The sequence below is a fragment of the Lolium rigidum genome, chromosome 3 (genome assembly GCF_022539505.1).
Source record: "Lolium rigidum isolate FL_2022 chromosome 3, APGP_CSIRO_Lrig_0.1, whole genome shotgun sequence".
In the NCBI taxonomy this organism is placed as follows: domain Eukaryota; kingdom Viridiplantae; phylum Streptophyta; class Magnoliopsida; order Poales; family Poaceae; genus Lolium; species Lolium rigidum.
The window spans coordinates 39,764,482-39,790,553 of record NC_061510.1 but is presented as its reverse complement, the minus strand read 5'-3'; positions in this window follow the sequence as shown (position 1 = coordinate 39,790,553).

The window sequence follows — 26,072 nt, the reverse complement described above, 5'->3', positions numbered from 1 at the left end:
GGCATCCCCAAGCTTAGATGCTTGAGTCTTCTTATAATATCCAGGGATGAACCATGGGGGCATCCCCAAGCTTAGACTCTTCACTCTTCTTGATCATAGTATATCATCCTCCTCTCTTGACCCTTGAAAACTTCCTCCACACCAAACTCGAAACAAACTCATTAGAGGGTTAGTGCATAATCAAAAATTCACATGTTCAGAGGTGACACAATCATTTTTAACACTTCTGGACATTGCCCAAAGCTACTTGGAAGGTAATGGAACAAAGAAATCCACCCAACACAGCGAAAGAAGCAATGCGAAATAAAAGGCAGAATCTGTCAAAACAGAATAGTCCGTAAAGACGAATTTTAAAATGGCACCAGACTTGCTCAGATGAAAATTCCCAAATTGAATGAAAGTTGCGTACATATCTGAGGATCACTCACGTAAATTGGCATAATTTTCTGAGTTACCTACAGAGAATTAGGCCCAGATTCGTGACAGCAAGAAATCTGTTTCTGCGCAGTAATCCAAATCTAGTATGAACCTTACTATCAAAGACTTTACTTGGCACAACAATGCAACAAAATTAAGATAAGGAGAGATTGCTACAGTAGTAACAACTTCCAAGACTCAAATATAAAACAAAAGTACTGTAGCAAAATAAACACATGGGTTATCTCCCAAGAAGTTCTTTCTTTATAGCCATTAAGATGGGCTCAGCAGTTTTAATGATGCACTCGCAAGAAATAGTAGTTGAAGCAAAAGAGAGCATCAAGAAGAAAATTCAAAACAAATTTAAGTCTAACATGCTTCCTATGCATGGGAATCTTGTAAATAAACAAGTTCATGAAGAGCAAAGTAACAAGCATAGGAAGATAAAACAAGTGTAACTTCAAAAATTTCAGCATATAGAGAGGTGTTTTAGTAACATGAAAATTTCTACAACCATATTTTCCTCTCTCATAATAACTTTCAGAGGCATCATGAACAAACTCAACAATATAAGTATCACATAAAGCATTCTTATTCACATGCATAAAAGTATCATTACTCTCCACATAAGCATAATCAATTTTATTAGTTATAGTGGGAGCAAATTCAACAAAGTAGCTATCATTATTATTCTCATCAAGTGTAGGAGGCATATTGTAATCATAATCAAATTTACTCTCCATAGTAGGCGGCACTAAAAGACCAATATCATTATAATCATCATAAATAGGAGGCAAAGTATCGTCAAAGTAAATTTTCTCCTCAATGCTTGGGGGACTAAAAATATCATGCTCATCAAAGCCAGCTTCCCCAAGCTTAGAATTTTCCATATCATTAGCAACAATGGTGTTCAAAGCGTTCATACTAATATGTTCCATAGGTTTTTTAATTTTCGCATCAAACCATCCATGTCTTAAATCAGGAAATAGAATAAGAAGCTCATTGTTGTCCATTATGCCAAACTAGTGTAAACAAGAAACAAAAAGATGAAATTGCGGGATCTAAAGGAAATAGCTTCGAGCACACACACAACGGCAACGAGAAAAGTACTTAGTTACACGGGACCGGAGTATGAGTGCCTTTTACCTTTTCTCCCCGGCAACGGCGCCGGAAAAGTGCTTGATGTCTACGGGTGCTTCTATTCTTGTAGACGGTGTTGGGCCTCCAAGAGCGAGAGGTTTGTAGAACAGCGGCAAGTTTCCCTTAAGTGGATCACCCAAGGTTTATCGAACTCGGGGAGGAAGAGGTCAAAGATATCCCTCTCATGCAACCACTGCAACCACAAAGCAAGAAGTCTCTTGTGTCCCCAACACACCTAATAGGTGCACTAGTTCGGCGAAGAGATAGTGAAATACAAGTGGTATGAATGAATATGAGTAGTAGTACGGCGCCGAGAAAAGTGCTTGCTGGCGTGCGGTTGATGGTAGTAATATTACGGGCGAGTATAAATGCGGTAAAACGAGTAAACAAGCAGCAATAGCGGTATTTAGGAACAAGGCCTAGGGATCATACTTTCACTAGTGGACACTCTCAACATTGATCACATAACAGAATAAATAGATAGATGCTAGACTCTACACCCTCTTGTTGGATGATGAACACCACTAGCGTGCAGGATTACACGAACCCTCAATGCCGGAGTTAACAAGCTCCACAATATTCAATGTTCATATTTAAATAACCTTAGAGTGCATGACATATCAACATAACCAAACCAAGTACTAACATAGCATGCACCTTTGTCACCTTCACACTACGAAAGGAGGAATAGATCACATCAATACTATCATAGCAATAGTTAACTTCATAATCTACAAGAGATCACAATCATAGCCTACGCCAAGTACTACACGATGCACACACTGTCACCATTACACCGTGAAGGAGGAATAAACTACTTTCATAACATCACTAGAGTAGCACACAGATATATTGTGATACAAAACACATTGCAATCATAAAGAGATATAAATAAGCACTTCACTATGCCATTCATAACAGTGAATAAGTGATTACGTGAAATATAGCCTAAGAGACCCACACGGTGCACACACTTGTCACCTTTACACACGTGGGACAAGGAGTCTCCGGAGATCCCATAAGTAAAATCCACTTGACTAGCATAATGACATCTAGATTACAAGCATCATCATATGAATCTCAATCATGTAAGGCAGCTCATGAGATTATTGTATTGAAGTACATAGGAGAGAGATGAACCACATAGCTACCGGTACAGCCCCGAACCTCGATGGAGAACTACTCCCTCCTCATGGGAGACAGTAGCGTTGGTGAAGATGGCGGTGGTATCGATGGAGAAGCCTTCCGGGGGCACTTCCCCGTCCCGGCGGCGTGCCGGAACAGAGACTCCTGACCCCCAGATCTTGGCTTCGCGATGGCGGCGGCTCTGGAAGGTTTTCTCTGGTTTCGTCGAACGTGGTAGGGTTTTCGCGATGGAGGCTTTAAGTAGGCGAAAGGGTAGGTCAGGGGGCGTCACGAGGTGGCGGCACAACAGGGCCGCACGGCCAGCACCTGGGCCGCGCCGCCCTAGCGTGTCGTCGCCTCGTGGCCCCACTTCGTTTCCTCTTCGGTCTTCTGGAAGCTTCATGGAAAAATAGGCCCCTGGGCGTTGATTTCGTCCAATTCTGAGAATATTTCCTTACTAGGATTTACTGAAACCAAAAACAGCGAGAAAACGAGAAGCGGCTCTTCGGCATCTCGTTAATAGGTTAGTGCCGGAAAATGCATAAATATGACATAAAGTATGCATAAAACATGTAGATATCATCAATAATGTGGCATGGAACATAAGAAATTATCGATACGTCGGAGACGTATCAGCACACCAGCAAGTTTTTCCTTAGTATAAGAAAGACGTGGCTTCTGAAGGTGTTACTAACTGACTAGTGGCAGGGTGCACTACCGGTATCAGCAACAACGTGGAACCTGCACACAACATAACCAAAATACTTTGCTCCAACTTGCAGTGAGGTTGTCAATCTCACCGGTTTGCTGAACACAAAGGATTAGACGTATCGAGTGGAAAGAGATGTTTGCAGTAATTAAAGAGAACAGAGCTTTGCAGTAAGTAATAGAGCAGGATTGCAGTGGATGAATTTATCAGTGTAAAAGAAAGTACCGGGATCCACAGTTCACTAGAGGTGTCTCTCCATAAAGATAAATAACATGCAGGGTGACCAAATTAGAGTTGGGCAATTGACAGAATACCAACCATACATGATAAGATGATTACTATAAGATTTGTTTGGGCATTACAACATAATACATAGACCGTAATCCAACTGCGTCTATGACTAATAATCCACCTTTCGGTTATCATCCGAACCCCTTCTAGTATTAAGTTGCAAGCAACAGATTAGCGCATTAAGCAATGGTGTGTGAAGTAAGCAATAGAATTACTCTTGGATAAAACATTGTTCTTTTCTCCCTAGTAGCAACAATACATCTACAATCTTAGAAGTTACTGTCACTCTCCCAGATTACTAGAGGCATGAACCTACTATCGAGCATAAATACCCTCTCTTGGAGTCACAAGCATCTACTTGCCCAGAGTATCTACTAGCAACGGAGAGCATGCAAGATCACAAATAACATATGACAAGAATATATAATCGATCTCAACATAGTATTCAATATTCATCGGATCCCAGCAAACACATGTAGCATTACATAAGGATGATCTTGATCATGTAGGGCAGCTTAGAAGATCTAAACATCAGGCACAAATTGGAGAAGGAAACCATCTAGCTACTGCTATGGACCCATAGTCCAGAGATGAACTACTCATGCATCACTTCGAAGGCGGGCATGGCGATGTAGATGCCTCCGGCGATGATTTTCCCCCTCCAGCAGGGTGCCGAGAAGAGCTTCAGAATCCTCCCGAGATAGGTTCTGCAATGGCGGCCGCGACGGAAATTTTCGTGGATGGAGGCTCGGGTGTTCAGGGTTTTCCCGAGATCGTGAATAATAGGCGGAGGGGCGATGTCGGTGGAGGCTAGGGTGGCCGACACCACCCCTAGGCGCGGGCCAGGGCTAGGCCGCGCCTAGGGCTGGTGTGGCCGCCCTGCTGCCCCTCTCCGAATCCCCTTTGGACTCTGTCTTTGTTACGTAAATTATTGACTTCGACTTTTGTTTTGTCCAATTCTGAGAATATTTCATATACAACTTTTCTGAAATACAAAAACAGCTGAAAACAGGGAACTAACACTGTGGCATTTTGTTAATAGGTTAGTGCCGAAAAATATATAAAACTGCAACGAAGTATGAGCAAAACATATATAAATTGATGTAAAACAAGCATGGAGCATCAAAAATTATAGAAACGTTTGAGACGTATTAGTCACCGATTGGCAGGGCGGTCGCTGACGGGACCTAATCGGCATATCGGATGCCGATCGGCCTATGTGTCTGTTGCGGTCAAAAACCCACCGGCGAGTATCGACGGGCAACACCGTAGAGCCGGGAGGCTCCCAGGATTGCGGTGGACCCTGGTCCCTCGGGCGACGGCCCGCAATGCCTTCTGGCACACGTCCTGGTGCTTACGAGGGCATGCCACCTGACCTATACCTGGTCAGGAAGGTGATGGATTGCTTCAACTAGTTTCCTGCATGGCAAACACGTAAACATTAAATACGAGCCCCGATCGGCTCTTAAGTTGTTCTGTGGATCGGCTCAAAGAGCCGATTGCCCCATGGTTCACGTTAGATTTATAAGGACATGGGGATCATGCTTTATCAATATCAAGCTAAACTAATCTACGATAGTCTAGGGTTTTCACCGTATAATCGGAACATCCTATGCGTAGTTGAGCCTAATGAGATACGTAAGATAATGGAAAACCAGCCCTAAAGAGGCCTAAAAACCAACGTGAAGTTGATCCCGGAACAATCCCTCCCGAGCTTAATAAACCACACCTTACGCACTACCGGATCGTTCAACCCGTTTATAAGGCCTAACCATACGGATATCAAACCAATCCTTGAAGAACAAGGAGCAACTATAACGGATTAGATCTACTAAATAAAGATCAAGCAAGATGCTGCCCTTACACCTAAAATAGGTGTAAGGGCGGCTAGATATCGAGGGACAGCGTAGCTAAATAAGTACATCATGAAAGCATCGACGTCAGCCCCAAAACACCTAAGATAAGGGTGTTGCTCGCCATCAAAAAGGCTTCAGCACGAACAACACCAATAACGAATAAGCCGATATCGCCTAGATCGCAAGATGCGATCTAGGCAGCATGTTGCTTACCGGGAGAAACCCTCGAAACAAGGGGTGGCGATGCGCCTAGATTGATTTGTTGTGAACGTGATCGTCCTCCTTTCTCAATAACCCTAGATACATATTTATAGTCCGTAGACTTTCTAACTTTTGGAAATACACCTAACCGTGTACGGGCTAAACTCTATCTTTTAATTCTAAACTACCATAATAGACAGATACACGGGCAAACTACCCCAAACTCTCGTGCAAGGCCGCTTCCGAGACACTCCACGTGTATATTCTCCAAGCCCATCTCAAGTACGGCCCATCTCCTGATTTGGCCAAAATCTGGTGACAACACATGCCCCCCTGGTTTTGATAATGATAATTTCAAAACCACTCTGTTTCTCCTTCGTAGGGTCATGTTGTGGCAGAGCAGAACCGCTTCAGTATCCTTCCATCATGATACCCTGTCTTCTCAACTTCTGCACGATTGACAGTTTTGGCACCGCATCCTCGAAAACTGCTCAAGCATTAAATCTCCACTATATCCCCTTTATTTAACCGCGCCGAGCAGTTCGCCTCTTCATCCTCTTGCTCCGTACTAGCCATCGGCAAAAAACCCCCTTCCTCTGTAGCCATGTCTTCCTCTTCCTCCTCTGCCTCCTCCGGCCTTTCCTTCGACTCCTCCTCCTCCAGCGAGCTAGAGCCGGAGGTCAATCTGATGGCCATCTACGAGGCTCTCGCCCCCGAGTACTGGGACGCGAGGGATTGGGACTCCTCCATCGAGTCGGAGGACGACGAGTCCCTCACCGATGGGGAAGAAGACCTCCGGTTCCTCGTCGACGGGGAGCTGGAGGCAGCGAGCGACGACGACCTCTTCTCATGGGAGGCGGACCTCTCCTCCGACGAGGAGGAAGAGGAGGCGGAGGAGACGGAGGATGACTCCTCCTCCTCCGCGGCATACCCACCGGCCAAGCGCTTCCGCGCTGGGTCAGATGACGACGACGACGATGACGACGAGGAGGATGAAGCCCCTGCCGGCGGCTTCATCAGCATCGACGAGGAGCCCGCCGGCAGCAGCGCCGACGGCAGCTACGACGGTGACGACGAGGGCAGCAACGGCCCGTAGATTAGGGAGTAATGTAGGGCTAGTAGTAGTAGTGCATTAGGCATCGGATGATCCTTTTGAGAGCCATCGGCTCTTCCTTGTAAAAATCCTCCTTCGAATCAATGAAAATTGTTCTTTCAATTTGATTCTCCAATTATCTAATTTCAAATCTTCCGATTGCCAAAACAGGTCAACACACCAAGAACCGATAGCAACGTGTCGGTCTTTCACCCTCAAACGCCCATAAGGCCCAAATCAGTGGCCTAAATAGACATATTCAAGTAAACATTCCTCATTCAGACTGTAACTTGATACCTGCTCATAATATTTGTAGCTCTAGAGTCGATGGCTGCGCATCGGCTGTTTTATTCTTAAGTCGATGACCGTGCATCGGCTCTTGCTTTGCACATATATTTCCTTTTATCGGCCGATTTCATATATCGGCCCCCATATTCCACTGCTCCAGTTGATGAAATTTTTTTTTCCTGGCCGATTTAAAATCGGCCCCCGTATCTCACTGCCCATCATCCCACATACTTGGGAAATACTTCTTGAGATGCTGGCCATTGACGGCCACTGGGAACTTCACACCATCCAACTGCTCGAGCATGTATGCATTGCCCTTTAGGACTTGGTCAACCCTGTACGGCCCGTGCCAATTTGGAGACCATTTACCATATGCCTTGTCCTTAGTTCCCAACGGCAATACAGCTTCCCACACCAGATCACCAACATGGAACTCCTTTGGCTTCACCTTCTTATTGTATGCACGAGCCACCTTGGCCTTGTTCTCCTTAATTTTCTCAAGTGACCAAAGTCTAAGTTCCGTCAGATCCTCGACGCTATCACTCATCAGGGCTGCATACTCTTCAGTTGTCAAGTCATTCTGAAACGTGACACGTCTCGACCCAGCCGTGATCTCCCAGGGTAACACGGCTTCTTGTCCATAGACCGGATGGTACGGCGAGGTCTTCACCGCCCCATGACATGACATGCGATAAGCCCATAAAGCCTCCGACAAAACCTCGTGCCAACGCCTAGGGTACTCGTCGATTTTTCTCTTAATCAGCTTGATAAGGCTTTTGTTGGACGCTTCAGCCTGCCCATTTGCTTGAGCATAGTATGGAGACGATCGGATCAGCTTAATTCCCATGTCGTCGCAGAACTCTCTGAACTCTTTAGAAACGAAAACCGAACCTCCATCGGTCGTGATGGTCTGGGGAATCCCAAATCTGTGAATGACATGCTCTCTCACAAAAGTGATAACGTCCTTTGACGCCACGGACTTCATAGGGACGGCCTCCACCCATTTAGTGAAATAATCTGTAATGGCCAAGATCCACTCGTGGCCTTTGCTCGATGCCGGATGGATTTTGCCGATCATGTCCATGCCCCATCCTCGAAATGGCCAAGGCTTGATGATGGGATTCATTGCTGATGCGGGTACCATCTGAATGCTCCCAAACTTCTGACATGCTTGACACCCTTTATAGTAATTGAAACAGTCCTCAAGCATGGTGGGCCAATAAAACCCTGATCGCACGATCAACCACTTCATCTTGTGAGCCGATTGGTGAGTTCCACGAGCGCCTTCATGTACCTCGTGCAAGAGCCGATTTGCCTCGGACTGTTCCCAAACATTTGAGAAGTAACCCTTCCAAGGTCCTGTAGAACATGTCATCCCCAATAAGGACATACTTCATAGCCTTGTACCTTATCCGTTTAGGTGCCCCCCGAGCCGGATCTTTCAAGTAATTGAAGATATCGGCTCTCCAATCATCTGGCTCCATGAAATGTATCTGGACATCGGCGCCTTCTACTGCCTCCTTATAGCCTGATGCCATCTGTGCGAGATCGTTCGTCTCCGTATTCTGTGACCTCGGGACCCAGTTGAAGTTTATGTACCTGAACTGTGTCATCAGCTCGCGGCAATGCATCCATAACGGGAAGAGCGACTCGCTCTCACACTTGTACTCATCCGTGAGCTGGGAGATCACCAACTTTGAGTCTCCAAAGAGTTCTCACCGCTTACGCCCGGCTTCAATTAGCAACTCCATCCCCTTATGCACTGCTTCATACTCAGCAACATTATTGGTGCAAGGGGTAGATAGCCTGATGGAGAAGGTGTAGGTTGCCCCCCGGGGCGACACGAGTAGGATGCCGATGCCGCAACCATCGTCGCAAACCGATCCATCGAAGAACATGGCCCATGCACGTATAGACAGTGCGGCTATATTAGTGTTGATTCGCTCAGCGATCAGATCGGCCAAGGCCTGTCCTTTAGCCGCTTCGCAGGTTGATACCGGAGATCCAACTCCGATAATGCAAACATCCATTTACCGAGTCGGCCTTTCAGAACAGGAGCCGACAGCATGTGCTTGATGACGTCTGACTTGCAAATGATGACGATTTCTGCCGTCAAAAAGATGTGACGAAGCTTGGTGCAGGTAAAAAATAGGCAGAGGCACAACTTCTCGATCTCCGGGTACCTCGTCTCTGCATCCAACATCCTTCTGCTGAGGTAGAAAGCAACTCTTTCCATGCCATCATAGATTTGCACCACCACCGAGGCGATAGAAGTATCGGCTATCGACGAGTAAATATAGAATGGCTCTGTCTTGCCGAGGCGGAACCAACACGGGCGGCTTCGTTAGATACTCTTTAATCTCATCAAACGCTCGTTGTTGCTCGCCCCCGGTGAAACTCCTCATCAGGTTTGATTTTTACCAATCCCATGAACGGCTCAATTCGTCCGACAGATTAGAGATGAACCTTCGACGAAATTGATTTTGCCGATGAGACTTTGGAGTTCCTTCTTGGTGGTAGGTGGTTTCATTGTTCGTATCGCCTCTTGACTTTTCAGGCCGATCTCAATTCCACGTTCATGAACTAGGAAGCCCAGGAATTGACCGATTTGTCACACCAAAAGCACACTTTTTTGGATTCATTCTAAGTCCGAACTTTCTGGTTCGGTCCAGGATGCGTCGCAAATCCTCCAGGTGTCCTTCCACTGAGACAGACTTGACCACCACGTCATCAATGTAAATTTCCACCAACTTGCCGATCAGATCATGAAAGATGTAATTCATGGCTCGTTGGTACGTTGCACCGGCATTCTTCAGCCCAAATGTCATGACCACATATTCAAACAAGTCTACCGAGCCTGGTACTCTGAATGCAGTCTTGTGTATATCTTCTGGGGCCATAAAAATTTGGTTATAGCCGGCATTTCCATCCATGAAACTTAAAATCTTATGACCAGCGGCTGCATTGATTAATGTCTCTGCTACTGGCATTGGGTATTCATCCTTTGGAGTGGCACTATTGAGATTCCGAAAATCTATGGCGACGCGCCATCGGCCATCCTTTTTCTCCACGAGTACGACATTGGAAATCCACTCAGCATACCTGCATGGCCTGATGAACCCGGCGTTCAACATTTTCTCGATCTCTTTTTTGACTTCTACTAAAATTTCGGCCTTCATCTGTCGTGCTCGCTGCTGGAACGGCCGAAATCCTTTCTTCGAGAGGAGCCGATGCTCAATGATGCTCCTGTCTAACCCGGGCATCTCCGTATAATCCCATGCAAAACAATCTCGGGTATTCTTTCAATAAAGCTATCATCGGGCCCCTCGGATGTGGATCTAACTTTTTGTTGATAAATGTTGGTCGTGGCTTATCCCCAGGACCAATGTCAATCTCTTCTAGCTCATCAGCTGATGTAAACCCGTATCCTAGCTTTCCGTAGCCTGCTAGATCAATGGTGAACACAGGCAAAATGCATGTTGAGGATAATTTTGGCCGATTGCTGGAATCGGCCTCCATGTTGATTGAATTGCTCAATGAAGGTTTACAACTTGTATGTGCTCCCTTACAGGAAGGAGTCTCCCTACCACGACTACGTGACATGTTTGAAGTAAGATCCTTGCTTTTTATTTTTTGGGGCCGATCGCAGGGATCGGCCTTGCCACGTATGTCGATGGATGTTGCTCTTGCTACTCTATCAGGCCGGTGGATAAGACCAGCCTCACCCCATTTTTTTGACACCTCGATGCGATCACAGCCGTCCAAACTGATTCCAGAGAGCGGCTCTTGGTCTTCCGAGTCCCAAATGTTCATGCCGGCTATTGAGACGTCGATCGAGTCATCTGCATGTACGACTTCTACGTCGTCTCCATCCCACTGTATCAGGCATTGGTGCATTCTAGATGGAATGCGGCGGTTGGCATGAATCCAATCCCTTCCTAGTAGAGACAGCGTAGGTGCTCTTGCTCGTCGACGATGAAGAATGTCGTTGGGATCATCTTTCGGCCTATGGTTAGATCCACGTTCGGGACACCTTGCGTCCCCGATGCTTGGCCGTTGAAGTCGTTCAGTGTGACGTTGGTCTTGATCAGATCGGCACTGGAGCGTCCCAAACGCCGTAGCATGGAATATGGCATTATATTGACCGCCGCTCCCGTGTCAACCAACATCCTGCCGACGGGCTGCCCATTGGTGTAACCCTTTAGGTACATGGCCTTCATGTGTTTGTAGCCCTTCTCTCGTGGCTTTTCAAAGATGACTGGCTGTGGACCGCAGTCAAACTGTGCTATCGGCACTTCTTTGGTTCCTGGGGCACGAAACTCTGATGGAAGGAAGAACACCATGTTTGTGCCAGCCGATGTACTCACATCGGCTTTTTCTTGCTTGGGCCGCCAAACCTTCTTTGGTGGATGATACGTCTCCGACGTACCGATAATTTCTTATGTTCCATGCCACATTATTGATGATATCTACATGTTTTATACACATTATATGTCGTATTTATGCATTTTCCGGCACTAACCTATTAACGAGATGCCGAAGAGCCGATTCTTGTTTTCTAGCTGTTTTTGGTTTCGAAATCCTAGTAAGGAAATATTCTCGAATTGGACGAAATCAACGCCCGGGGTCCTATTTTTGCACGAAGCTTCCGAAGACCGAGGGATAGACGAAGTGGGGCCACGAGGTGGCCGGACACCGGGCGGCGCGGCCTGGCCCCGGCCGCGCGGCCACGTGGTGTGGGCCCTCGTGACGCCCTTTGACCTGCCCTTCCGCCTACAAATAGCCTTCGTCGCGAAACCCCCGATCTCGAGAGCCACGATACGGAAAACCCTATCGAGACGCCGCCGCCACCAATCCCATCTCGGGGATTCAGGAGATCGCCTCCGGCACCCCGCCGGAGAGGGAATCATCTCCCGGAGGACTCTTCATCGCCATGATCGCCTCCGGAGTGATGAGTGAGTAGTTCACCCCTGTACTATGGGTCCATAGCGGTAGCTAGATGGTTGTCTTCTCCTTATGTGCTTCATTGTTGGATCTTGTGAGCTGCCTAACATGATCAAGATCATCTATCTGTAATGCTATATGTTGTGTTTGTCGGGATCCGATGGATAGAGAATACTATGTTATGTTGATTATCAATCTATTACCTATGTATTGTTTATGATCTTGCATGCTCTCCGTTATTAGTAGAGGCTCTGGCCAAGTTTTTACTCTTAACTCCAAGAGGGAGTATTTATGCTCGATAGTGGGTTCATGCCTCCATTAAATCTGGGACAAGTGACGGAAAGTTCTAAGGTTGTGGATGTGTCTGTTGCCACTAGGGATAAAACATTGATGCTATGTCCAAGGATGTAGTTATTGATTACATTACGCACCATACTTAATGCAATTGTCCTGTTGTTTGCAACTTAATACTGGAAGGGGTTCGGATGATAACTCTGAAGGTGGACTTTTAGGCATAGATGCATGCTGGATAGCGGTCTATGTACTTTGTCGTAATGCCCAATTAAATCTCACTATATTTATCATATCATGTATGTGCATTGTCATGCCCTCTCTATTTGTCAATTGCCCGACTGTAATTTGTTCACCCAACATGCTATTTATCTTATGGGAGAGACACCTCTAGTGAACTATGGACCCCGGTCCATTCTTTTACATTAAATACAATCTACTGCAATACTTGTTCTACTGTTTTCTGCAAACAATCATGATCCACACTATACATCTAAACCTTTGTTACAGCAAGCCGGTGAGATTGACAACCTCACTGTTTCGTTGGGGCAAAGTACTTTGGTTGTGTTGTGCAGGTTCCACGTTGGCGCCGGAATCCCTGGTGTTGCGCCGCACTACATCCCGCCGCCATCAACCTTCAACGTGCTTCTTGGCTCCTCCTGGTTCGATAAACCTTGGTTTCTTTCTGAGGGAAAACTTGCTACTGTGTGCATCATACCTTCCTCTTGGGGTTCCCAACGAACGTGTGTGTTACACGCCATCAGTGGACGACTCTCTTCGTCCAAAGTCTGCTGAATTTTCACGGCCAGATCGGGCCGCGCTTTCCTCAACGTGTGCAAGTATCGCGCTTCGGCTTGCTCCAAGCTACGCAGCCGCTGAACCCTACGCTTTTGGGAGTGGCTGAGTCCATCGGGGCACCACCTTGGCCGGTGGTACCTATCCTCTTCTTCATCTTCTGACTCCTCAAAGTCTTCATCTTGAGATGACTCAGCTCGTTTGTTCTGTGGCGGGAGAGGCCCTAGACACTTGAAAACTGAAACTTCTCCCCGCATCTTTCTTCGGCGTCTACACTCCGGCAGCTTGTCGATTGTAGGCAATCAGCTCATCCCTGAATCCCAGCAGTGTTTAAAGAAGGGACAGTCCCAGTGCCTATCCATATCTTCCTGCTCCCTTGACCTCTCCTTAGCGCGGTGCTCACGTCCTTCGTCGTCTCTGCCACGCCGACGGTACCTTCCTTTGTCTTCGTCAGACCGATTGTGTCTCTCGTCGTTTCTATCGTACTGCCGACGTCGGTCATACTGATATTCATATTTGTTGAGGAGATGCGTGGAGAGTGGTTTTTGGTATCGCACGCTTCTCACTTGTTCCTTGGTGAGGTACCGCTTGTCACCATATTGGGGCCGGTCGCGTGGATCGGCCTCCTCCTTTTCCTTGCTGCGGGAGTGACTGCTTTCCTCTTTATCCTTGCCATGGTGGCGCACAGGCCCTGCCATGTTGACATCGAACGAGAAATCCAGTCGACGCCTCGCGGAGTGGTTAGGTTCCACCATGTTGACTCCGAGGAACGGATGTGTGTCCACTTTCATGGCAAACCGCCCGAAGAGCAATCGGCCTTGTTCTATCGCCATTTGGATCTCGCCGACGAAACACCTTGCGGTCATTGGTCGTATGGGTGAACGAGTGATGCCATTTGCGATGACGGCCTCCCGTTCATTTCCTGTGCTTGTAGGGATTTTATGGCCTTCGGGTAACTTCAGCTGTTTTTCCTTAAGCAAAAGATCGAAAATCTGCTCAGCCTTGCTCAAATCGAAGTCAAACCCTCTTGCGAGCCCTTGAGGTTTTACCCATTTGCGGGACACGGGGTTAGCCCCCGAGCCCATTCAGCTACAAAGAACCTCCGTGTCCGGTGCAGGATCTTCGGCTTCTTCCATCTCGACCAGGCCTACCGGACGCTTGAACTTGTCTTGGTACAATTCAGGGTGTCGCTGCTCATACAATGTGAGTTTCTGCACCATGTGCGACAATGAACTGTACTCAGCTTGGGAAGTCAGATCCTTGATCGGCGTTGTGAGGCCCAATGCTGCCAGCTCGATTGCTTCCTTCTCAGACAAACGAACCGAATAGCATCGGTTCCTGACAGTCCTAAAACGTTGGATGTATTCAGACACTGTTTCTCCCCGCTTCTGCCGCACCTGGGCTAGATCGGCAATGCCAGCTTCGGTAGCTTCTGAGTGATATTGCACATGAAATTGCTCCTCCAAACTTGTTTCCATGTGCGGACCGAGTTTGGTGGCAACGAGGTGTACCACCCAAAGGCTGATCCCGTAAGAGATTGTGCGAAAACCTCACACGCAACGGGTCCGACACTGAAATCATGCCCGACTGTGCCAAATATCGGCTTACGTGCTCTATTGAGCTAGATCCTTCTCGCTCCATTGAATTTTGAGAATTCGGGAGCCGATATTTGGGTGGCAGCGGGATCGGATCGTACTCGTCGGGGTACGGCTTGGAATAGCCGATTGCTTTCCTCTTCGGCAAGATGCCGAACTGGTCTCTCAAGATAGTGCTGATCTGCTCCATGGTATTAGCTGTAGGGACCGAGCCTTCATGACTCGTTCCAGTAGCGTATCTAGCCAGCCATGCTTGTGTGTCAGCATCTACTCCAGAAATCCCTGTTGGTGCGATCTGGCTTGTGCGCGCCAAGGCGTTGCAGTCCGGCACGTATGTGCACACGTATCCATGTGGGATCTCCTTGGGCGGCTCATATAGGAATTGGCAATCGCTAGGATCGCCTCCAACCTTATAGACAACGTACGCCGGTGAACCCGGCGGCTCTGGCGCCGCAAGAGCGAATGGCAGCGGCGGTCTAATCTGGAGCGGTATTTCTCCCTGGTGAGTTCCTAGGGTAGGTCCGGACGGAGAGTACTGATGCTTCATGATCTCTTGCACCACTCGGACCGCAACGCGCTCGAAAGCGTTCACCAGACTTTCAGAATGGCGGTGTAGAGAATGAGCCACCATGTAATTGATCTCCTGGCGTAGAGCTCTGGTGCGTTCCTCTGAAGAGGTAGAGAGGTCTACTTCATCGAGAGCACCTTCAGGGGAAAAACCTTTCCATCTGATGCCATGTGAACGGGTCTTCATGAAAGAGCCGATGAGATCGGCTTCCAAGATGGCTTTCATCTCATCGTACTTCTTCTTGTGTTCCTCCGGCAGATCTGCGTACGTGACTGGTTCGCCCACCACCTCATCCGCAGCTTTTGACATGGTTGCTGCAGATGTCGACGTAGTGGTTGCTGTGGACAGTCCCACCGGGCGTGCCAGAATGTGTTGCGGTCAAAAACCCACCGGCGAGTATCGACGGGCAACACCGTAGAGCCGGGAGGCTCCCAGGATTGTGGTGGACCCTGGTCCCTCGGGCGACGGCCCGCAATGCCTTCTGGCACACGTCCTGGTGCTTACGAGGGCGTGCCACCTGACCTATACCTGGTCAGGAAGGTGATGGATTGCTTCAACTAGTTTCCTGCATGGCAAACACGTAAACATTAAATACGAGCCCCGATCGGCTCTTAAGTTGTTCTGTGGATCGGCTCAAAGAGCCGATTGCCCCATGGTTCACGTTAGATTTATAAGGACATGGGGATCATGCTTTATCAATATCAAGCTAAACTAATCTACGATAGTCTAGGGTTTTCACCGTATAATCGGAACATCCTATGCGTAGTTGAGCCTAACGTGATACGTAAGATAATGGAAAACCAGCCCTAAAGAGGCCTAAAAACCAACGTGAAGTTGATCCCCGGAACAATCCCTCCGTAGCTTAATAAACCACACCTTACGCACTACCGGATCGTTCAACCCGTTTATAAGGCCTAACCATACGGATATCAAACCAATCCTTGAAGAACAAGGAGCAACTATAACGGATTAGATCTACTAAATAAAGATCAAGCAAGATGCTGCCCTTACACCTAAAATAGGTGTAAGGGCGGCTAGATATCGAGGGATATCGTAGCTAAATAAGTACATCATGAAAGCATCGACGTCAGCCCCAAAACACCTAAGATAAGGGTGTTGCTCGCCATCAAAAAGGCTTCAGCACGAACAACACCAATAACGAATAAACTGATACTGCCTAGATCGCAAGATGCGATCTAGGCAACATGTTGCTTACCCGGGAGAAACCCTCGAAACAAGGGGTGGCGATGCGCCTAGATTGATTTGTTGTGAACGTGATCGTCCTCCTTTCTCAATAACCCTAGATACATATTTATAGTCCGTAGACTTTCTAACTTTTGGAAATACACCTAACCGTGTACGGGCTAAACTCTATCTTTTAATTCTAAACTACCATAATAGACAGATACACGGGCAAACTACCCCAAACTCTCGTGCAAGGCCGCTTCCGAGACACTCCACGTGTATATTCTCCAAGCCCATCTCAAGTACGGCCCATCTCCTGATTTGGCCAAAATCTGGTGACAACAGTGTCACCGGCTACCTGCATGATCCATGATCACTACAGACGTGTAGTTAGCATGTTAGTTGATTAATGTTTCCAGCTAAACCCTCCCGCCTTCAATTCCCGCCATTCTCTCCCACCTTCGTTTCCTACCATTCTCTCCCGCCATTTCTCACCGTCTCCCTCTGTAAAACCGGGCATTTCTTAGTGGGGATGTACCAGTTCTTCCTCTTCCTCCCACCACGAAATTACACCATGAGAGTGCTTTGGTCTGACCTAGAATTTAGTCCGAAGAATGCAAGCTTTCCATAAGGGGTGAGAGCGGAGCGGAGCGGTGCTGGTGCGGCCATCTTGTGAAGATGAAGGAGGTGGAAGTTTTTTAGAAAAGTTGGGCATGAAGTTTTTCATGTGTATCAACTATGACGCTTCTCCATCCCATCGCGCAAGTTCGTCGTCGACGAGGACTCCTGTATGATGTGAAAGCATCTTGAATAGGAAAAAAATTTGTCAGTGTTTTTTTTAAACTTGCTTGGTTATGTTTTAGTCTCCTCCTCCCTTCTACAAGTGGTACCATTGGATTGACAAGGAGCGGTTGTTGTGTGCACTGCAGGAGATTGATGATAGACATCGGCGTGCATGGGAGCGGTATATCGCGGAGGAGTGTGTTGAAAAGGCCGTTGCATGGGAGAAAGAGGAGCGAGAGAAAGCAATCATGGAATTAAGGGCGCAACAAGCTCGAAACCGTGAAGTGAACCAGAGGAGGATGGAAGAAGAGGTTGCACGTAGAAACACAGAGGAACAAGTCACAAAGGAGGGTTGTGAGGTTCAGAGAAAGAACTGAGGCGGCTGAAAAGCATGGTGACAAGACCGGGAAGCACCCACACTCGACTCAGGACCACTAGATTTATGTACGAGTAGCGATGTATCTTTGTTTGTATTTTGGTGAAACAATGTATCTTAATTTCAGGTTTAGTGTTGCGTTGTACAATGTTGGGGATATTGTTAACTGGTAGCTTATCGGTTAGCCGGTGAGTTGGGGATTAATGGGCCAGTTAATCACTTAATTGGTTGATTAATCAGTTAATAAATCTACTACTCGATGACCCTCCGAGTAAGATCTTTATTTCCGTTCTAGAGTGCACGGGTGTATCTTATTTTCAGATGTATTATATCCCAATTTCTCCCGTTCAATTCTTCCCACCCAATTTGTCCCACCTAAATTGTTCTCGCTAATATGTCCTGCCCAAAATTTCCCGCCAAATTTTCCCACCCAACACATTTTTCGCCATTTTTCCCGCCAAGATTTCCCACAATCTCTCTTCCTCATGGCCTATAAAACCTGCTCGTGATTCCTTTTGTTCAATCCAAGTGTATTTTGTCGAAGATGCTTCCTCCTGGCGATTGTAGTTTCAACAAGTGTATGGCTAGACCTCTTTTGTCCTCTGCATGTTCAGTTATGTGTGACAATAAGATAGATTACCTCAAGGATCTCCTCAATAATGTCACCCTTCTAGTCGAGGTAGGTAAGATTTTTTCTAAGCCCGTAGGTATGCATAGTCGGACTCCGGCGAAAATACGGTAAGAGCTTCTGAGGTTGCAAGCAGGGCTTCACAAGCAAAAGCCCAGGAATGCATGGGAAAGAGAGCAACTCGCAATGTGGTCTGCCACATGGGCTGAGTCAAGCAAGGACTCCGATGACGACTCCGATGACGACTTCATGCCAAGAATAAAGTGCAAGAGCGTTGCCTCTTCGAAGGGCAAGTGTGTTGCCCCTTCGAAGGGGAAGAGTGTTGCGCCGGTGGATGATGATTCTGAAGACGACTTCATGCCAAGCAACAAGGGCAAGAGTGTTGCCCGTTGGAAGGGCAAGAACAAGGCCATGTAGTGTTTCTAGCGCTTTTTTTACGTTTTATTGTTTGCAGTACCGATGTATCTTCATTTCATTTGTATCTTAATTGTCACTTGAAGTTACTTAAAAAGTTGTATCGTAATGTGAACTAATAGTAGTATGTCTCTCGCAAACATAGATAGATAAATATCTCATACATAGGCCATACATGTCGCATACATAGGTAAATGTATGATACATAGGTCATACAGAGGTCATCAACCACGACATCTGGCCTGGCATGGAGGTGGTATCCCACATAGTGTCCTCATGAAGCGGTCGTGGGCCCTAACGTTACGAGCAAGGATCCATGACACATCATCACCATACTGTCTCCTGTGTGAGCTCCAGTGGAGGAGTTTGTATAATTATCCAGTTGGGCTGTGTGATATAATCCTCCACGTTATTCTCACAATCATGATCACTCTCCCCCCACGTACCTCCTGACGCAGTCTGTTGCGTGTAACCTGCAGCAGGAAGCATAAATTATGACTCGGACAACATAGTTTATATTTGGCTAAGGTGGAAATCCTCCACCCACCCTGGTAAGGAGGCTGCTGCTCCCACTTAGAACCTCCACCCATAAAAGGAGTTTGCTCCTGGTGCCAGTAGTCAAAAGAATCTTGATGCTACTGTTGATGAACCTTCGGCCTAGTCAGGAGGTCATGGTCTGGGTGTCACCATCGGTGTGAGACGGGACATTGCTCGTGTCAGGGAGTCACGCGAGAACGCGGCTGCTGCTGCGTCGATTGACGCGGGGAAGAGGTGATCCCTGCGAAAGAATGATGTCTGAAATACGGCTGCTCGTGATAGCCGCATAGACACCCAATAGCTTCTCCTCCAAACACCTCACCCAGGACTGCTGCTCCCATGGCAGAAGAGGCCCGGTAGAAATGGAACGTGAATATCTACCAAGTTCATCTTGAATACAACTGCCAACTCAGCATGTAAAAATATGAATATTGAAAATGTATGCACCACTATAGGAATTATTGGTATATCGGATAAAAAGAAAGGGAAGTACCACTATACTAACATGCATACTCTAGTCTTTATTGTGATAATACACCTTCATTTCGTCCAAGATGGCCGCTAGTAACTAGGTACATGATGATCAACTTAAATGTAAGTGCAATGTTGAAAGGTATTTCCTATGCCAGCACGGTTCTAACCTAACTCATTACTCATAGTGAGTCAAACCCATGACATATATAGTGGTGTTTTTCCTTCCACACCTTACTTTTGTATGAGCTTTAAGTTACACAAAAAGGAATATTTTGAAATGGTTAGAGACCTAACACATATACTATACTTGGAATAACAAGTGCTATATAGGTAGATATGATATACTATTGAGTTTGAGTGGAATTGGAAACAAGTCTATGTTTGTGTGAGAATTTATTTCTTTTGGCCAGCAAGAGATCTAGAACAGGGCCGATCCGGCAAAATCTGGGCCCTGTGCAAAATCTAAAAATATGCCCTATCTTACATGAAAAAGTGAAATATTCGACAATAACGTATATATTTTAGTTTCTTATACAACAACTGGAAATATTAAAATCATACTTATTCCACTCTCGGTTGCATAATGTTTATTTGAACAACATCATTCTTTAAGGGTTCTTCGAAATAAAATCTTCAATGATATCCTCACAATCAATCTTCTCCAATACTTTACTCTCAAGTGATATTATCACTAAATCATTGAGTGTTTGTTGCGTCATCATAGTACGCATATATGATTTCAATAATTTCAACTTAGAAAAGCTTCGTTCCGCTGATGCAATAGTCACAAGAATGGTCAACAAAATTCTATAAGCAATACTTGCATTGAGAAAACAATCATGACACTTAAATAATCCAGAACTTCAACAGGTCCCATGGTTTCTTTTGGAATGAATTCTTGAAGAAACTTCAGCTCAACATACAAGTCGTTGGTATCAATGTCAGACTTTATCTTTTGTGAGGGCACCCTCATAATTTTCATAAGAAGATTTTAAGCTATCATTATCCAATATCCAGTGCAAGTGTGGCAAGACCAACCAACTAATTGTCGGAAGACACTTTTGCTTCTTATATAATATATTTGTCCATAACTCCCTTTTAAGATTGAATTAGTATATGTTACTTCTCTTTTCTCTTGCGCTTTTTGGCACTGGAATCACGCCCCATTGATTTTACATCACTACATACAAAAAATAAAATAATAAAGTACCATTGATGATCAACGAATAGCGTAGAACATAGAAGATGAGAAAAATTCGAATTACCTAGTCTAGTTGTCAGATGGAATTCGGCATGGCGGCAGCTTTCTCGTCCTGGCGTCGCGGGAGCGGGGATCAAAGACAGGACGTGGTCGAGGCAGGTGGCCTGGGTCGAGGAGATGTCTCTTGTTGCTGGATCAGCTTGCTGCTTTTTCCTCGACGCGGAATTGACGATGAGATCGGATGAGGCGAGGAGAAGAGGCGTCTGGGTCGCTGGCTGCTGCCTGCTGCCTGCTGCCTGCCTCGTGAGTAGCGATGTCGCTTCGTAACTTCCGATTCGCCAAGTCCTTCACGATCGTGTGAAGAAACCTTCCGCTTGCAGCTTTCCAAGGCCCAGGCACGCTTCCTTCAATTCCTTTTTTATTTTTTTCCTGTATAAATCTATACCTATATATATATATTACCTATACCTATATATATATATAGGACATATTCATACTACACCCGGGTGTAGTTACACCCACGCGTGTTTCTCATAATCTAGAGAGTATCTATCATACCGAAGAGTATGTACATATAGTATGAAGTATATTAGACTATTTTGGTAGTATATATAATACTTTGTAGGCAGTATGTACATTTTTTTACGTAGACTCATTTTTACGTATACATATGCATGTATTTCGGCTATATAGTGCAAACTACATGCTCACTTGCATTTTTTTCACCAAACTTGATTTAGAATATCTTAGATATAGTGTAAGAACATACTCAAACCGATAAAGTATGGTACATACTTCCGTATGGTAGTATATGAGACATGGGTGTAGTTACACCCAAGAGTAGGAAGTATTTATCCTATATATATATATATATATATATATATAAAATAATAAAGGAGCTAACGTTTCCTTGGTTTGGTCCATCTAAATGCGCTTTGATCCATCCTACTTTACGTTTCGTCCGTCCGTCCTGCAGAACCAGGACAACAATACCAGACGTTCAGGACTCCTCCCCGGTTTGAGCAGTTGGGATGGAGCTACAAAATCTCAATCTCAATCGCTTATTAATCGCTATTACCTATAGAACGTAGTCCCTGCAGAGCACGTTGGCCAACTACGAGCAGAGTCCTAACCTTTCTCGCTATATATACGTGGGCCGCTCGGCCCTCCGTGACCAGCTCCTGCCATAGCATCTAGAGAGAGATCGATTATTTAGATCACGCCGGAGAAACAAGCAGCAGCCGCACGCCGAGAGTTTGGCTGCCCACAATAAGTCGTCTGACTTGAGCTCGCCGGCATCCAAGTGCTAGAAAAGTAAGGCCGAGGGATCGATGCCGTCTGATTCCGACCGCCCGGGATCGATGCCGGCGGCTATTTTGTGCAGCCCGAGTCCCGGCACTCGAGATCGACTCGAGATCACCTGCCTACCACGAAAGGCATCCGTGGACAAGATGAGGTGCTGCTCCACCAACGCAGGCGTGTGACAGAGTAGTCGGTGAGTGTGGTGTGGACGAGCACTTGGAGATGCGGACCGACAGCATCAGCGCTGGCCAGACCCATGCGGAGGTTGCCGCGCAGCCTCGTGGAAGCGGCACGCCAACGTCGTCCATGTACGTCCATGTAGGCTGACTACTGCAGATGTCTCAGGCTAATCTTTTTTTTTTATATGGTCTGCAGACATGCATGTACACGCAATGTACATGTAAATGCACCGGGGGATCAGCGATCGTGTAGACTCGTACTTTTTTTTTTCCAAACGACCACTTAGGCCGGATTTCATTACCCAGGGATAACGAAACATAGTAGCACGTCCAGACGTGAACACACAAAAGAAACAACAGCTACCCAAACTTACAATCGCCGTCTAATGCTAACGACACACATCATAGGAGTTTTAAGCTCTTGCCCAGGGCACAGAGCCACCAGCACATAACGAGAGAAAAAACGACGGGGACTAAGATCACTACTGGAAAGGGGAAACAGGCCGTCAGTCTTGCTCTTCCAGCTCCATATCGTCAACGCCAGCGTCCATGATTGTATCTCTGATCGTACTTAAACTGTTAGCTACTCGATGGAAGTAAAATCGTGCAAATCTGTGCCGGATTCTGGCGCCACAGTTGAGGCTGCGAGGAGGAGCATGGGCCGTCGACTTGCTTGTGGAGGAGGGGAACGGAGACTCGGCGGAGGACCTGCTTGGCGTCGCCGCGCGCGGTCGCGTCTGGACGATTCATAAAAAATGTAACCGTTGGCAGCTGCTCACTATAATCTTGTTGGCGACGCGCACGCATAGGACAAGCTGCGAGAGTGGGGAGGAGCTCTGTCGCCTCAGGGCGGAGGTGTGGGGAAGAGCTGTGGCGCTCCGATCTGGTTCAAATCGAGGGCTCCCCGATTGTCGCCATGGCTGCCTCCATCCTCTCTGGCTCGAGGAGGTCTACTTTTACATCCGCTCCGTGCCGTGTGATTGGTCGCCGTGCACTGGCAATGGCGCCAGCCATGTGCATGCAGGGCAGAGTTGTTTCTTTGCGCCCGGACAACTAAAAAAATCCATCCCCCCTTTTTTTCCAGAGCAATGGATCGGCCGGACTCGCTTTCTTCAAATGTATACAGTGTAAGTGTGTAACCATCGAATTCAGTTGATGTGATGTTTCCTTCGCATGGCATTTCTACATTTTTGTGGACTAACCTAACACCAGCAAAGTATACTAGCTACTGGCTAACGAGTGTTCACAGCAAGCTAAACAATCACTTTTATGGTTTTGCTAGATTAACTATCGTGTTGAAACGAAAGATTTAGGTGGTACTTAATATACAATTGGCATATATATTAACTCCTACGTGATCCACATGGGTAGCAACGGTGCTTAATTTCTTACAAAGTTTACCATAATGTAGAAATGTTTTGGCAAAACTTCTACGATTATGAAACAGAGTAACACCATTGGTGGTGGTACAAAGGAGAAGTGTTATCTGGAGTTTTTGAATTTTAATTTCTTCCGATGCAACGCATGGGCATTTTTGCTAGTACTAGGCCTATATAAAAATTTGGGGCCCTGTGCAAGGCGCACAGGCCGGGCCGGCAATATTTGGGGCCCTATGCCGAACTTAAAAATGGGCCTAACGTGCCAAACTTTTTGGAGGTGGTACCTGGCGTATCTGTTAGAGATAACTAGTCTATTTAATTGATAAGTAAGATGTTGTATCACAAAAACAAGCTAACATATTTGGTTAGCTCAACTTGCCCTGCCGTGCTACGCTCGGAGGTTCAGGGTGCGTTTGGTTGCCGATTTGCTGCATGACTGCGGCAGCGAGATGAGAGCCTCTGCGCGTCGCGAACGGGCCATGGGCCACTTTTGACGGGTCGTTTGGTAACCTGTGCGGCCTTTTGCGCGCCGGAGAAGGAACCCAGGCCCCATCATTTGGTTGCCCGTTTCCAGCCCATTCTTCCCAGGTCATGCAGCCCACGTACCTGTTTGGTTGCAGATAGCTCAGTGTTGTGGTAACCCCTTCACTTTGAGTGGTGAGGTTATCCAGTACTGAATAACATCACACATATTTAGTTCATCAGAAAAGATGCTGATAATACACATCAACTAGTACTTAGTGGGAGATGCATCACAAACGAAGCAACTACTTCGTGATGCATCACAGGTTCGTCACGAGGGGTTAGTATATACCACCTCGAACAAGTTCATCATTACAAATCGGGAATCAGGTTGTAGCAAGTCCTAGCTAATGGAAGGATACAAGATCACCTCCCAAACTCAGCGGATCATGAGAAGGAAGCAGAAGCACTAAGCAGGAAACTGGTTGCGGAGCCAGGTCCTAAGCCAGCTCCTCCTCTCCGGTGGCTGCAGCTTACGGTAGAAGGCATACTCGGCTTCATTGTCTGCAATGAAGTCGATAGCCCTGACCAGTAAGTTAGGCTGGAACAGCTGCGCCTTGCAGACGAACCGGGGAGTGAAGATCGTCTTCATCTAAGCGTAGTTGCTGATCGGAGTGCCGACGTACTGACGGTGCTTCGGGTACCACTGCAATCGACAAGGAACACGTGTTAGTGCGGACGACATTGACATGTATATACTTTCAGATCTATGTAGGAGCTCAATGAGGATTCGTACCAGGATGTACTCGTCCGCCGCCCCTTCATCACCGCCGTAGAAGCAGCAACCAGCTTCGCTCCAGTCCAGAATGCGATCGGATTTCATCTTCATGATGACGCTCCACTTCGTCCTCCAGTTTCTGATGTGGTTGTACAGCTGAAGAGTGGTGACATGTACGCCGGCGAATGCAAGAACATCCGTGGCTACCTTCTTCATCTGCTCCTCCTTGATTCCCATGTTGAGACGCCGCTACGGACGAGCTGAACCAACCGGTTCAACACAAACTCTGATAGCTTAGGTTTCCATACCATGGCTGGTTTGCTTGCTATCAGAGATGGCGGAGCATTCACAGTTGGCGCAGACAGATCAGGGGAGCCCAAAGGTATGATCGCCTAAATGACAAACACTAGCAGATCAATGAACTACCACATGGATATCCTTAAACACTAGCAGATCTATGAAGTACCACATGGACATCCTTAAGCACTGATACGTCTCCAACGTATCTATAATTTCTTATGTTCCATGCTAGTTTTATGACAATATCTACATGTTTTATTCATACTTTATATCGTTTTGATGCATTTTCCGGAACTAACCTATTAACAAGATGCCGAAGTGCCGGTTCTCGTTTTCTGCTGTTTTGGTTTCAGAAATCTTACACAGGAAATATTCTCGGAATTGGACGAAATTAATGCCCACGATCTTATATTTCACGGAAGCTTCCGAGAGGCCGAGAGGGACCGGAGGGGAGCCACAGGGGCCCCACCCCACATGGCGGCGCGACCAAGGGGGCGCCAGCCTATGGGGGGGCCACCCCCTGGCTCCTCCGAGGCTGCCCTTCCGCCTATATATTCTCTCCGCCTCGAAAACCCTAAAAACATAAGCCACGGGACGAGAAAAGTTACGCAGCCGCCGCCATCGCGAAACCAAGTTCGGGGGACAGAAGTCTCTGTTCCGGCACGCCGCCGGGACGGGGAATTGCCCCCGGAAGGCATCTCCATCGACACCATCGCCATCTTCATCGCCATTGCTGTCTCCTATGATGAGGAGGGAGTAGT